Consider the following 15,457-nt stretch of genomic DNA (forward strand, 5'->3'; position numbering starts at 1 on the left):
AGAACAGGTAGCAAGCAGCGTGGTACAGAGGGTCAGGCAGAGGGATGGTCAGGAGCGAGCCGGGATCAGAGCAGGAGAAGTCAGCAGCAGTTCAGAAACAGGATGCAGGACAGAAACAGGATACAGGGCCCAGGACAAACACAACACCAAGGCAGAGTCTGCAAGTCTGGCCATCCCTTAAATACCCCAGCATAATCAGTTCCAGGTGTTAGCTGGCTGCAAAGTTGAGTCTCTGATTGCTGGGAGCATCCGCTGGCCAGCCCTGGTACTGCAGATCAAAAGGCAGGTGAGTCCCACCATTGCTGGCTAGTCCATTCCTGACAGTACCCCCCCCTCAAGGAGCGGCCTCAGGACGCTCCAAACAGTCCTAGCTGGGCAAAATGTTCCACCGCCCGGGTCTGGTAACTGGCGGGATATCAAAGACTGGCACACCGGGCAGGACTCCGGGCAGCGGCACACCGGGCAGGACTCCGGGCAGCGGCACACCGGGCAGGGGCACACCGGGCAGGGGCACATTGGGCAAAGGCACACCGGGCAGAGGCACACCGGGCAGGACTCCGGGCAGAGGCACACCGGGCTGGACTCCGGGCAGAGGCACACCGGGCTGGACTCCGGGCAGAGGCACACCGGGCTGGACTCCGGGCAGAGGCACACCGGGCTGGACTCCGGGCAGAGGCACACCGGGCTGGACTCCGGGCAGAGGCACATCGGGCTGGACTCCGGGCAGAGGCACATCGGGCTGGACTCCGGGCAGAGGCACATCGGGCTGGACTCCGGGCAGAGGCACATCGGGCTGGACTCCGGGCAGAGGCACATCAGGCTGGACTCCGGGCAGAGGCACATCGGATTACCAGGCGAAGCAGCAGGCAGCGGGCCACCAGGCGGAGCATCAGGCACCGGGCCCCCAGGCGGGGCAGCAGGCACCGGGCCCCCGGGCGGGGCAGCAGGCACCGGGCCCCCGGGCGGAGCAGCAGGCACCGGGCCCCCGGGCGGGGCGACAGGCGTCGGGCCCCCAGGCGGGGCGACAGGCGTCGGGCCCCCAGGCGGGGCGACAGGCATCGGGCCCCCAGGCGGGGCGACAGGCATCGGTCCCCCAGGCGGGGCGACAGGCATCGGGCCCCCAGGAGGGGCGACAGGCATCGGACCCCCAGATGGAGTGACAGGTCTCGGGCCCTCAGGCGAAGCGGCGGACACCGAGTCACCAGGCACGACAGTGGGCACCGAGTCGTCTGGCAAGACTGCGGGCACCGAGTCGTCTGGCAAGACTGCGGGCACCGAGTCGTCTGGCAAGACTGCAGGCACCGAGTCCACTAGTGGGACTGCGGGCACCGAGTCAACTGGCGGGACTGCGGGCATCGAGTCAACTGGCGGGACTGCGGGCATCGAGTCAACTGGCGGAACTGCGGGCACCGAGTCGTCTGGCAAGACTGCGGGCACCGAGTCGTCTGGCAAGACTGCGGGCACCGAGTCGTCTGGCAAGACTGCGGGCACCGAGTCGTCTGGCAAGACTGCGGGCACCGAGTCGTCTGGCAAGACTGCGGGCACCGAGTCAACTGGCGGAACAGCGGGCATCGAGTCAACTGGCGGAACTGCGGGCACCGAGTCGTCTGGCAAGACTGCGGGCACCGAGTCGTCTGGCAAGACTGCGGGCATCGAGTCAACTGGCGGAACAGCGGGCACCGAGTCAACTGGCAAGACTGCGGGCACCGAGTCGTCTGGCAAGACTGCGGGCACCGAGTCGTCTGGCAAGACTGCGGGCACCGAGTCGTCTGGCAAGACTGCGGGCATCGAGTCGTCTGGCAAGACTGCGGGCATCGAGTCAACTGGCGGAACAGCGGGCACCGAGTCAACTGGCAAGACTGCGGGCACCGAGTCGTCTGGCAAGACTGCGGGCACCGAGTCGTCTGGCAAGACTGCGGGCACCGAGTGGTCTGGCAAGACTGCGGGCACCGAGTCGTCTGGCAAGACTGCGGGCACCGAGTCGTCTGGCAAGACTGCGGGCACCGAGTCGTCTGGCGGAACAGCGGGCATCGAGTCAACTGGCAAGACTGCGGGCACCGAGTCGTCTGGCAAGACTGCGGGCACCGAGTCGTCTGGCAAGACTGCGGGCACCGAGGCGACTGGCGGAACAGCGGGCACCGAGTCGTCTGGCAAGACAGTGGGCTCCGAGTCAACAGGCACGACAGTGGGCACCGGGTCATCAGGTATCGGATTGTCTGGCTCGACAGCGGGCATCGGGTCACCAGGTATGACAGCGGGCACTGGGTCACCAGGCATCAGGTCATTTGGCTTGCCAGCGGGCACCGCATCATCTGGCAAGGCAGTGGGCACCGGGTCACCAGGTATGACAGCGGGCTCCGGGTCAGGTACCGGATCATCTGGATCAACAGCGGGCATCGAGTCAACTGGCCTAATAGGATCGTCGGGCTGGATCAGTTCATCATGCTGAGTAGCGGCATCAGGCTGAATGCAGGCATCAGGCTGAGTAGAGGCTTCAGGCTGAGTAGAGGCTTCAGGCTGAGTAGAGGCATCCGGCTGAGTAGAGGCTTCAGGCTGAGTAGAGGCTTCAGGCTGAGTAGAGGCATCCGGCTGAAGAGAGGCATCCGGCTGAAGAGAGGCATCCGGCTGAAGAGAGGCATCCGGCTGAAGAGAGGCATCAGGCTGAAGAGAGGCATCCGGCTGAAGAGAGGCATCCGGCTGAAGAGAGGCATCCGGCTGAAGAGAGGCATCAGGCTGAAGAGAGGCATCAGGCTGAGTAGAGGCATCAGGCTGAGTAGAGGCTTCAGGCTGAGTAGAGGCTTCAGGCTGAGTCACGGAAGGCAGGTTCACCGGTTTGGATACTGGCAGGATGGTATTGGTTGGAAAGAATTTTCGCTTTTTTCTGGTTTTAACTACTGGAGCACTGCAAGTAAACGCAGGTCTGCAAACGAATGGAGCAGCTGGAGACAGAGAAGAGCTGGAGGATGGAACAGGAGAGGGAGCAGTTGCTACAGAGGGCTTTTTTACAGGGTTAAAGGCAGGATAGGTGCAGCGAGTGGGAACAGGGTACTGACATGCGGTAGATAGCCAAGTATACTGGGCTGTAACTGGAGGAGCTGGTGGGAATACAGGAGTAGAGTTAGAAGCAGGACTGGGTTTTTGTAAGCTGACTGAGGCTGGGTGCAACAAGTCTGTCCATGTCTGCAGTAGGGGTTGAACAAAGCTGAGCTTACACAAAGCCTGTCTGGTCAATGACTGCACTGCGTTTATACAATCTCTTAGTGTCTGTGGTGAACATGTGGAATAACGCTCCAGAAAGTAACCCACATCATCCTCTAATAACCACACCAGGGACTCTACCTGGTCTGCACTAAATGGCGGCAAAAATTCATCCCTGCATTCGGGGGAACCAGATGAAACCAACTCAGCACAAACCTCAATCAAAGGCTGCACCTCAGAGAACTCTGTGCCCTGATCTACTAGAACATGAGCGAGCCGTATACATTCTAGTAGTTGATCCCTGGGATACTCCTTCAGAGTTTGATAAGCATACTCCCTGTCATCAAACACTAGCAGATATAAATACACAACCTCATCCAGATCCATCCTTCCCAGCAACAAGCCAAGATGGCTTCCCTGTGCAGTCACTTCTGGTCAGGATTGGCCTTGGTGTAATGTCAGGGCTCCCAGGTGTGACCAGAGGTGTGTGGCTGACGCAGGGAAACGCAGACCTCAGATATGTTATAAACAATATAATTTATTAACACTAACCATACAAACATAAACGCAGTGCAATACTAAAACATAATACAGTGCAACCAAACCAAACCAACCACCCACAGATAACAGTACATACAAGCAAGCGTCGTCAGGCAGGCCGGGTCAATATCAATAGGGCAGGTAGGTACAGGGGGAGCAAGCGGAGATTGGTCGGGGTCACAGGCCAGGTTCAGCAGGTAGCAAGCAGTGTAGTACAGAGGGTCAGGCAGAGGGATGGTCAGGGTCACAAGCCAGGGATCAGAACAGGTAGCAAGCAGCGTGGTACAGAGGGTCAGGCAGAGGGATGGTCAGGAGCGAGCCGGGATCAGAGCAGGAGAAGTCAGCAGCAGTTCAGAAACAGGATGCAGGACAGAAACAGGATACAGGGCCCAGGACAAACACAACACCAAGGCAGAGTCTGCAAGTCTGGCCATCCCTTAAATACCCCAGCATAATCAGTTCCAGGTGTTAGCTGGCTGCAAAGTTGAGTCTCTGATTGCTGGGAGCATCCGCTGGCCAGCCCTGGTACTGCAGATCAAAAGGCAGGTGAGTCCCACCATTGCTGGCTAGTCCATTCCTGACAGTACCCCCCCCTCAAGGAGCGGCCTCAGGACGCTCCAAACAGTCCTAGCTGGGCAAAATGTTCCACCGCCCGGGTCTGGTAACTGGCGGGATATCAAAGACTGGCACACCGGGCAGGACTCCGGGCAGCGGCACACCGGGCAGGACTCCGGGCAGCGGCACACCGGGCAGGGGCACACCGGGCAGGGGCACATTGGGCAAAGGCACACCGGGCAGAGGCACACCGGGCTGGACTCCGGGCAGAGGCACACCGGGCTGGACTCCGGGCAGAGGCACACCGGGCTGGACTCCGGGCAGAGGCACACCGGGCTGGACTCCGGGCAGAGGCACACCGGGCTGGACTCCGGGCAGAGGCACACCGGGCTGGACTCCGGGCAGAGGCACATCGGGCTGGACTCCAGGCAGAGGCACATCGGGCTGGACTCCGGGCAGAGGCACATCGGGCTGGACTCCGGGCAGAGGCACATCGGATTACCAGGCGAAGCAGCAGGCAGCGGGCCACCAGGCGGAGCATCAGGCACCGGGCCCCCGGGCGGGGCAGCAGGCACCGGGCCCCCGGGCGGAGCAGCAGGCACAGGGCCCCCAGGCGGGGCGACAGGCACCCAGGCGGGGCGACAGGCATCGGGCCCCCAGGCGGGGCGACAGGCATCGGGCCCCCAGGCGGGGCGACAGGCATCGGGTCCCCAGGCGGGGCGACAGGCATCGGGCCCCCAGGAGGGGCGACAGGCATCGGGCCCCCAGGAGGGGCGACAGGTCTCGGGCCCCCAGGCGGAGCGACAGGTCTCGGGCCCCCAGGCGGAGCGACAGGTCTCGGGCCCTCAGGCGGAGCGGCAGGCGCCGGACTCCCAGATGGAGCGACAGGTCTCGGGCCCTCAGGCGAAGCGGCGGACACCGAGTCACCAGGCACGACAGGGGGCACCGAGTCGTCTGGCAAGACTGCGGGCACCGAGTCGTCTGGCAAGACTGCGGGCACCGAGTCGTCTGGCAAGACTGCGGGCACCGAGTCGTCTGGCAAGACTGCGGGCACCGAGTCGTCTGGCAAGACTGCGGGCACCGAGTCGTCTGGCAAGACTGCGGGCATCGAGTCAACTGGCGGGACTGCGGGCATCGAGTCAACTGGCGGGACTGCGGGCATCGAGTCAACTGGCGGAACTGCGGGCACCGAGTCGTCTGGCAAGACTGCGGGCACCGAGTCGTCTGGCAAGACTGCGGGCACCGAGTCGTCTGGCAAGACTGTGGGCACCGAGTCGTCTGGCAAGACTGCGGGCACTGAGTCGTCTGGCAAGACTGCGGGCACCGAGTCGTCTGGCAAGACTGCGGGCACCGAGTTGTCTGGCAAGACTGCGGGCACCGAGTCGTCTGGCAAGACTGCGGGCACCGAGTCATCTGGCAAGACTGCGGGCACCGAGTCAACTGGCGGAACAGCGGGCACCGAGTCGTCTGGCGGAACAGCGGGCACCGAGTCGTCTGGCAAGACTGCGGGCACCGAGTCGTCTGGCAAGACTGCGGGCACCGAGTCGTCTGGCGGAACAGCGGGCACCGAGTCGTCTGGCAAGACTGCGGGCACCGAGTCGTCTGGCAAGACTGCGGGCACCGAGTCGTCTGGCAAGACTGCGAGCACCGAGTCGTCTGGCAAGACTGCGAGCACCGAGTCGTCTGGCAAGACTGCGGGCATCGAGTCAACTGGCGGGACTGCGGGCATCGAGTCAACTGGCGGGACTGCGGGCATCGAGTCAACTGGCGGGACTGCGGGCATCGAGTCAACTGGCGGGACTGCGGGCATCGAGTCAACTGGCGGGACTGCGGGCATCGAGTCAACTGGCGGAACTGCGGGCACCGAGTCGTCTGGCAAGACTGCGGGCACCGAGTCGTCTGGCAAGACTGCGGGCACCGAGTCGTCTGGCAAGACTGCGGGCACCGAGTCAACTGGCGGAACAGCGGGCATCGAGTCAACTGGCGGAACTGCGGGCACCGAGTCGTCTGGCAAGACTGCGGGCACCGAGTCGTCTGGCAAGACTGCGGGCACCGAGTCGTCTGGCAAGACTGCGGGCACCGAGTCGTCTGGCAAGACTGCGGGCACCGAGTCGTCTGGCGGAACAGAGGGCACCGAGTCGTCTGGCGGAACTGCGGGCACCGAGTCGTCTGGCAAGACTGCGGGCACCGAGTCGTCTGGCAAGACTGCGGGCACCGAGTCGTCTGGCAAGACTGCGGGCACCGAGTCAACTGGCGGAACTGCGGGCACCGAGTCAACTGGCGGAACTGCGGGCACCGAGTCGTCTGGCAAGACTGCGGGCACCGAGTCGTCTGGCAAGACTGCGGGCACCGAGTCGTCTGGCAAGACTGCGGGCACCGAGTCATCTGGCAAGACTGCGGGCACCGAGTCGTCTGGCAAGACTGCGGGCACCGAGTCAACTGGCGGAACAGCGGGCATCGAGTCAACTGGCGGAACTGCGGGCACCGAGTCGTCTGGCAAGACTGCGGGCACCGAGTCGTCTGGCAAGACTGCGGGCATCGAGTCAACTGGCGGAACAGCGGGCACCGAGTCAACTGGCAAGACTGCGGGCACCGAGTCGTCTGGCAAGACTGCGGGCACCGAGTCGTCTGGCAAGACTGCGGGCACCGAGTCGTCTGGCAAGACTGCAGGCACCGAGTCGTCTGGCAAGACTGCGGGCACCAAGTCGTCTGGCAAAACTGCGGGCATCGAGTCAACTGGCGGAACAGCGGGCACCGAGTCGTCTGGCGGAACAGCGGGAACCGAGTCGTCTGGCAAGACTGCGGGCACCGAGTCGTCTGGCAAGACTGCGGGCACTGAGTCGTCTGGCAAGACTGCGGGCACCGAGTCGTCTGGCAAGACTGCGGGCACCGAGTCAACTGGCGGAACAGCGGGCATCGAGTCAACTGGCGGAACTGCGGGCACCGAGTCGTCTGGCAAGACTGCGGGCACCGAGTCGTCTGGCAAGACTGCGGGCATCGAGTCAACTGGCGGAACAGCGGGCACCGAGTCAACTGGCAAGACTGCGGGCACCGAGTCGTCTGGCAAGACTGCGGGCACCGAGTCGTCTGGCAAGACTGCGGGCACCGAGTCGTCTGGCAAGACTGCGGGCACCGAGTCGTCTGGCAAGACTGTGGGCACCGAGTCGTCTGGCAAGACTGCGGGCATCGAGTCAACTGGCGGAACAGCGGGCACCGAGTCAACTGGCAAGACTGCGGGCACCGAGTCGTCTGGCAAGACTGCGGGCACCGAGTCGTCTGGCGGAACAGCGGGCATCGAGTCGTCTGGCAAGACTGCGGGCACCGAGTCGTCTGGCAAGACTGCGGGCACCGAGTCGTCTGGCAAGACTGCGGGCACCGAGTCGTCTGGCGGAACAGCGGGCACCGAGTCGTCTGGCAAGACAGTGGGCTCCGAATCAACAGGCACGACAGTGGGCACCGGGTCATCAGGTATCGGATTGTCTGGCTCGACAGCAGGCATCGGGTCACCAGGTATGACAGCGGGCACTGGGTCACCAGGCATCAGGTCATTTCGCTTGCCAGCGGGCACCGCGTCATCTGGCAAGGCAGTGGGCACCGGGTCACCAGGTATGACAGCGGGCTCCGGGTCAGGTACCGGATCATCTGGATCAACAGCGGGCATCGAGTCAACTGGCCTAATAGGATCGTCGGGCTGGATCAGTTCATCATGCTGAGTAGCGGCATCAGGCTGAATGCAGGCTTCAGGCTGAGTAGAGGCTTCAGGCTGAGTAGAGGCTTCAGGCTGAGTAGAGGCTTCAGGCTGAGTAGAGGCTTCAGGCTGAAGAGAGGCATCCGGCTGAAGAGAGGCATCCGGCTGAAGAGAGGCATCCGGCTGAAGAGAGGCATCCGGCTGAAGAGAGGCATCAGGCTGAAGAGAGGCATCAGGCTGAGTAGAGGCTTCAGGATGAGTAGAGGCTTCAGGCTGAGTAGAGGCTTCAGGCTGAGTCACGGAAGGCAGGTTCACCGGTTTGGATACTGGTAGGATGGTATTGGTTGGAAAGAATTTTCGCTTTTTTCTGGTTTTAACTACTGGAGCACTGCAAGTAAACGCAGGTCTGCAAACGAATGGAGCAGCTGGAGACAGAGAAGAACTGGAGGATGGAACAGGAGAGGGAGCAGTTGCTACAGAGGGCTTTTTTACAGGGTTAAAGGCAGGATAGGTGCAGCGAGTGGGAACAGGGTACTGACATGCGGTAGATAGCCAAGTATACTGGGCTGTAACTGGAGGAGCTGGTGGGAATACAGGAGTAGAGTTAGAAGCAGGACTGGGTTTTTGTAAGCTGACTGAGGCTGGGTGCAACAAGTCTGTCCATGTCTGCAGTAGGGGTTGAACAAAGCTGAGCTTACACAAAGCCTGTCTGGTCAATGACTGCACTGCGTTTATACAATCTCTTAGTGTCTGTGGTGAACATGTGGAATAACGCTCCAGAAAGTAACCCACATCATCCTCTAATAACCACACCAGGGACTCTACCTGGTCTGCACTAAATGGCGGCAAAAATTCATCCCTGCATTTGGGGGAACCAGATGAAACCAACTCAGCACAAACCTCAATCAAAGGCTGCACCTCAGAGAACTCTGTGCCCTGATCTACTAGAACATGAGCGAGCCGTATACATTCTAGTAGTTGATCCCTGGGATACTCCTTCAGAGTTTGATAAGCATACTCCCTGTCATCAAACACTAGCAGATATAAATACACAACCTCATCCAGATCCATCCTTCCCAGCAACAAGCCAAGATGGCTTCCCTGTGCAGCCACTTCTGGTCAGGATTGGCCTTGGTGTAATGTCAGGGCTCCCAGGTGTGACCAGAGGTGTGTGGCTGACGCAGGGAAACGCAGACCTCAGATATGTTATAAACAATATAATTTATTAACACTAACCATACAAACATAAACGCAGTGCAATACTAAAACATAATACAGTGCAACCAAACCAAACCAAACCAACCACCCACAGATAACAGTACATACAAGCAAGCGTCGTCAGGCAGGCCGGGTCAATATCAATAGGGCAGGTAGGTACAGGGGGAGCAAGCGGAGATTGGTCGGGGTCACAGGCCAGGTTCAGCAGGTAGCAAGCAGTGTAGTACAGAGGGTCAGGCAGAGGGATGGTCAGGGTCACAAGCCAGGGATCAGAACAGGTAGCAAGCAGCGTGGTACAGAGGGTCAGGCAGAGGGATGGTCAGGAGCGAGCCGGGATCAGAGCAGGAGAAGTCAGCAGCAGTTCAGAAACAGGATAAAGGGCCCAGGACAAACACAACACCAAGGCAGAGTCTGCAAGTCTGGCCATCCCTTAAATACCCCAGCATAATCAGTTCCAGGTGTTAGCTGGCTGCAAAGTTGGGTCTCTGATTGCTGGGAGCATCCGCTGGCCAGCCCTGGTACTGCAGATCAAAAGGCAGGTGAGTCCCACCATTGCTGGCTAGTCCATTCCTGACAGTGGCCACCCACCAACCATCCACTACTCCATCCATCTGGACCATCCAGGGTTGCACGGCGCTCATCAGTGAACAGGACTGTTTGAAAATTAGTCTTCATGTATTTTTCTGCCCAATGCAGCTGTTTCTGCTTGTGAGCATTGGTTAGTGGTGGCCAAATAGAAGGTTTCTGCACAGTTGTAAGACTCTGGAGGACTCTACACCTTGATGTCCGTGGGACTCCAGAGGCACCAGCAGCTTCAAATATCTGTTTGCTGCTATGTAATGGGATTTTAGCAGCTGCTCTCTTGATCCGATGCATGGATCTGGCAGAAATCTTCCTCAATGTGCCTTTATCTGCACCAACCCGTCTGTGCTCTGAATCAGCCACAAATCTCTTAATAGTGCGATGATCACGCTTAAGTTTTCGTGAAATATCTAATGTTTTCATACCTCGTCCAAGGCATTGAACTATTTCACTCTTTTCGGCAGCAGAGAGATCCTTTTTCTTCCCCATATTGCTTGAAAATGGCGCTCTGCTTAATAATGTGGACCCCCCTCCTTTAGTAGTTTTTCCTTAAATTGGGCTCACCGGCCAATCTAATTATCACAGGTGTCCGAGATTGTTTTCAGTGATCAAAAGAGCCCTGACACACAATGCCATCCATGAGTTAAACTGAAAAACAAAATATTTAATCTTTGTCACAGTTAAATAGAATTTGCATAATAATTTGGAACAGGGTGTACAGTTACATGTACATGCTGTCTCTAACTGGAAGGCTTTTAGTTTGCCAAAAACAATTACAATGTTATTTTTTCCATAAAACACTGTTTTTACTCCTATTTGCATCTTAGTGCTGCTGAATTCCAGCCTTTTTCAGCTTATAACAGACGTCTGTATTCTGTAAAATTCTTGTCCCTCCAAAGTCATATTGAGACTTTGTGTGTCAATTAAAATTAATTGTGCATGTGAATGGGTTCTGTAAGCCGGTGTTGGAGTGTACCATAGTATTTCATGGCTAAGAGGTCAGGTCATTGGCTTCACATCCTAAAAAATATCGCTTGGAATGCAGTAAAGAGCTAAGAGAGAGCTAAGTAATATGTCTTTTATAAAGAAAATAATGTCTAATCTATAACATAGTTAGATTGTTATTTCATATAATTAGTTATTTCATAGTTAGTTAACTAATTAGGAATAGTGTGTGATAGTATATTCTCAATTATTGTTGATTATGTTTATGCATTTATGTGTTCTCTGTCCTTAACCGGACAGGGCGGCACTGCTGCACAAAATCACGTTTTAAAACGTCATTTTGCATACTAAGTGTATGTCAGTGCTGATTTTTAAATGCAATTGCCATCTTTTTTTTTTTTCTTCAGTATATCTCACAACATTAGTTGTCAGCTTCCTCAAAGCTAAAGGATACTCTGTATATTTTAAGGAACTGAAAGGAAACATTGTATCTTTTAAGAAACTGAAAGGAAACATTGTATCTTTTAAGAAACTGAAAGGAAACATTGTATCTTTTAAGAAACGGAAAGGAAACATTGTATCTTTTAAGAAACTGAACGGATACATTGTATCTTTTAAGAAACTGAAAGGAAACATTGTATCTTTTAACTTGGGGAAATAAACTAAAAGAAACTTTCTCTCTTTCAGCTGGAGGGGGAAAGTAACTGCTGAATTTCTGAACTACTGTATAGTGAAGGGGGAAAAAAACAGTAATTACATTTAAAAACTGGCACCTGACAGCTGAGTAAATTACCTGCAATTATTTTTTTTTTACATTGCAATATTAACACATGGTTGTCACTACTAAAATACTGCATCAGTTAATAAACTAACTCATGCAGTATTTTAGTAGCGTTACTGTTTTTCTGACCTTCTGAACGGATTAATTGGTTTTCAATGCATTCCTATGGGAAACAGTGTTTCGGTTTACGAATTTTGTGCTATATGAAATGGCCTGCAGAACGAACTAAATTCATAAACCGAGGTACTGGTACATCACTGGACTTTGAATGGTTATACCAGGATGATGCTTACAGCTGCAGGCATCATCTTGGTATCGTTTTTTTCAGCCGGTGATCAACTTGCATGTAAAAGCAATCCTAGTGGCTAATTAGCTAAAGGATTGCTTTTACAAGCAGCAGAAGATGATGCCCCCCCCTCCCCCACTGCCTTCCACGGCCTTCTCGGGCAGTCCCATGCCATCGGGGCAACCTGAGAATGCAGCCGGTGTTTCTGCCAGCTGACTATAGAGCTGATTGGAGACCAGAGTGGTGCCAATCATCTCTATAGCCTAAGAAATCGGAAGCTACGAGCATTTCATCACTTCAGTTTCCTAGGATATAAACAGCGCCATTTGTAAACTGGGAAAGCATCTGATCACACCGATCTTGATGAGATTAGATAATGTAAGGGCAGAGGAAATATATAGGGGTTTATTTACTAAAGCTGGAGAGTCCAAAATCAGACTCCCTTCTGCATAGAAACCAATCAGCTTCTAACCTCAGCTTGTTCAATGAAGCTTTGGCAATGAAACCTGGAAGCTGATTGGTTTCTATGCAGAAGGGAGTCTGATTTTGGACTCTCCAGCTTTAGTAAATAAACCCCATAGGGTCTGATAGACCCCAGATTTCTCAAAAAAGAATATATGACAATGCCCATTGAAGTTATAGGGGATATTTGCATTCCCTGTGATAGCATTAAAAGTGATCAAAAAAAAAAATGGAGGGACAGTGTAAAAATAATTAAAAAAATCAAAATAACTTAAAAAAAAAAAAATTCTTGCGCACACTTTCACACAAAACAATCAATATACACTTATTGGGATTTTTAACCAAAAACATGTAGCAGAATAAAGTTTTGACTAAATTTTAGTTTTTTGGGGATTTTTTTTATGACAGAAATGAGAAAATACCGTTTTTTTTCAAAAACATTTTTTTTGTCAAAATATTTTTTGTTTTATAGTGCCAAAAATAAAAAGTGCACAGGTGATAAAATACCACCAAAATAAAGCTCTATTTGTGTGAAAAAAAGGGCATAAATTTTATTTATGTACCGTATTGCATGACCGCGCAATTGTCAGTTAAACTAGTGCAGTGCTGTATAGCAAAAAAATGTTGTAAATTGCAGTATCTATACCATAGTTTGTAGACGCTATAACGTTTACACAAAGCAATCAATATACACTTATTGGGATTTTTTTTACCAAAAACATGGAGCAGAATACATTTTGGCTAAATTTATAACTAACTTTAAGTTTACTATATATTTTTTTATAGCCAAAAGTAAAAAATATTGTTTTTCTTCAAAATGTTCGGTCTTTTTTTGTTTATAGCGCAAAAAATAAAAAGTGCACAGGTGATCAAATACCACCAAAAGAAAGCTCTATTTGTGTGAAAAAAAGACATGGATTTTGTTTGGGAACAGCATTGCATGACCGCGCAATTATCAGTTGAATTAGTGCAGCGCCGAGTAGCAAAAAGAGGCCTGGTCATTAAGGGGAGTAAATCCTCAGGAGGGCAAGTGGTTAAACTGAAGGGTGAACCTGTTGTTAGAAGAATGTAGTTATGTAATCCTATAGTACGGGAAGATCACATAACAGTCTAACGTAACAGGATTGTATATTTCTGTCCACCAAAGTATTTTGCAGATAATCACAGCTAAGAACCAGACATATGTTTAGAACACCTACTATATGGCTATGGCTATTCATTTTATGTTGTTGCCAGGTGTGGATGAAATAAAAGTCACACTGTTTTAAATCAGCCTGGCACTAGAACACTTTACCTAAAATGCCTAAGAAGGACACTTAACATAAGTATCACGATATTTAACAGTGGCTGTTTGTAGTCACCAATGGCACATGTTGTGATGCCTCACACTGCGCAGAGATTTTCCATCTCATGGGACAACAATCTAAGCACAAACAGACTAAGAGTGGTTGTCACTGGGGTGGGATAACTGACCAGTTATCTACACGCATGGTAGCTGAATCCACATGTGTTAATGAAAACAGGCACCATTCACAGCATCTATTTTTGAATTCTGAGTTTTAAAAAATATCTATATCCCATGCTGCCACCCCCAGACAGGAATGTAACAGAGTGTACACTAGGGTAGCTTCTTCACAGGGACCAAGTTCTTCGTTTCTAATTAGAGCATTCAGAGATTAAATTTGACAATGTTTGAATATTTTTTTCATGGAAAAGAAAGGAAAACAGTGCATACAATATGTACAAAAAAGATACTACAAAACAGTCATAAGCAACAATAAAATAATTTGAAATCCCTGGTAGTTTTTGTGGTAAATGAGAGCTCCAGCTGCCAAATGCAACAGCTTTTTCTTGACCCCTGAGAAGGCATTGCAGCATTAACTCCATCCAATCAAAGGAACTGAGGGTTGTGTTGTAATGTTTTATTATGCCCAAGGGACGTACCCTTCTGTCCACTATCCAATGCACAACTATATTTTTAAATAATAAGCTTTCACAATTCACAAACCATCATATTATGTTGCAGAATGAAATTATGCTCTGTTAGATACAAAATATGATATAGATCGTATATATATTTCTGTTAGAAGATCTAATGTGTCTTATTAGCCTCTTGGACCTTGTACATTAGGCATTTTTGGTACCCAACAGTTTGGTATCCTCTTGTGTGGCCATTTTTTGGAAGGTAACTCCATTACCATAGGAATTATGAAATATAAATGCAAGTTGAGAGTTTGAGATGTATTAAAGTTCGACTGTATGTCAATATAGACTCCAAAGACATGCTGGTAGGTTAATTGGATCCTGTCTAGATTGTCCCTAGTATGTGTATGTATGAATGTGAGTTAGGGACCTTAGATTGTACACCCCTTGAGGGTTAGGGACTGATGTGAATGTACAATATATATGTAAAGTGCTGCGTATATTGATGGCGCTATATAAGTACCTGAAATAAATAAATAAATATAGGCCTCTAGCCCCCAGTCTGGCATATGTGTATTCCTCAAAGTCATTTACAAACTTTTTATGACCTGAAAGGGCCTTATCAGAAATCTTTTTTGAAAGTCCCAAAGCTATTGTAGGTTTATGATGCCATGTATAGCTTCTAACTTGTCTGCTTTCTTTCAAATATACCCTCTACTGGACAATGGTTTGTCAAGTGTGTCACCTTCCTTGCTGCCTAACCTAGACATGAGATTTAAAGTGACATTAAAGGTAAGAATAACAAACATGTTATACTTACCTGCTCTGTGCAGAGGTTTTACACAGAGCAGCCCTGATGCTCCTCTTTTCGGGTCCCCCGATAGCCCTCATGTCACCTCCTCTGCAGCCAGTGCCCCCATAGCAAGCAGCTTGTTCTGGTGTCATTGGTGCTTGCACACTCCTGAGCACCGATCTATGCATCCATAAAACATATAGAACCATGGTCTGGCCCCACACCCCATCTCTCCTCATTGGTTCACTGGCTGTGATTGGCAGGAGCCAATGACTCCTGCTGCTGTCTCAGCCAATGAGAAATGAGAGCCCTGGAAGAAGGTCTGATTTTGTGCACAGTGCTGGACCAAGAGGGGGCTCGGGTGAGTGTTGGGGGGCTGAAGGGGCCGTGGCACACAGAAGGTTTTTTACCTTCATGCATAGAATGCATGAAGGTAAAAAAACATCCAGCCTTTGCAACCACTTACAGTTATGAACTTGTACATTT

General features: G+C 52.6%; 2 protein-coding genes across 2 annotated transcripts in view; both read left to right on the forward strand.

Moving 5' to 3' along the window:
* The window catches only part of LOC149472050 (uncharacterized), a 481,288-nt gene that overhangs the window by 370,356 nt on the left and 95,475 nt on the right, over positions 1-15,457 (forward strand). The gene's annotated exons all lie outside the window — the stretch shown is intronic.
* LOC149472054 (tapasin-like) overlaps positions 1-15,457 on the forward strand; it is a 50,980-nt gene that overhangs the window by 32,668 nt on the left and 2,855 nt on the right. The window lies entirely within an intron of this gene.

This window comes from Staurois parvus, unplaced genomic scaffold, assembly GCF_062004578.1.
Source record: "Staurois parvus isolate SC_StPar_1 unplaced genomic scaffold, SC_StPar_1.0 ptg000024l, whole genome shotgun sequence".
NCBI lineage: Eukaryota > Metazoa > Chordata > Amphibia > Anura > Ranidae > Staurois > Staurois parvus.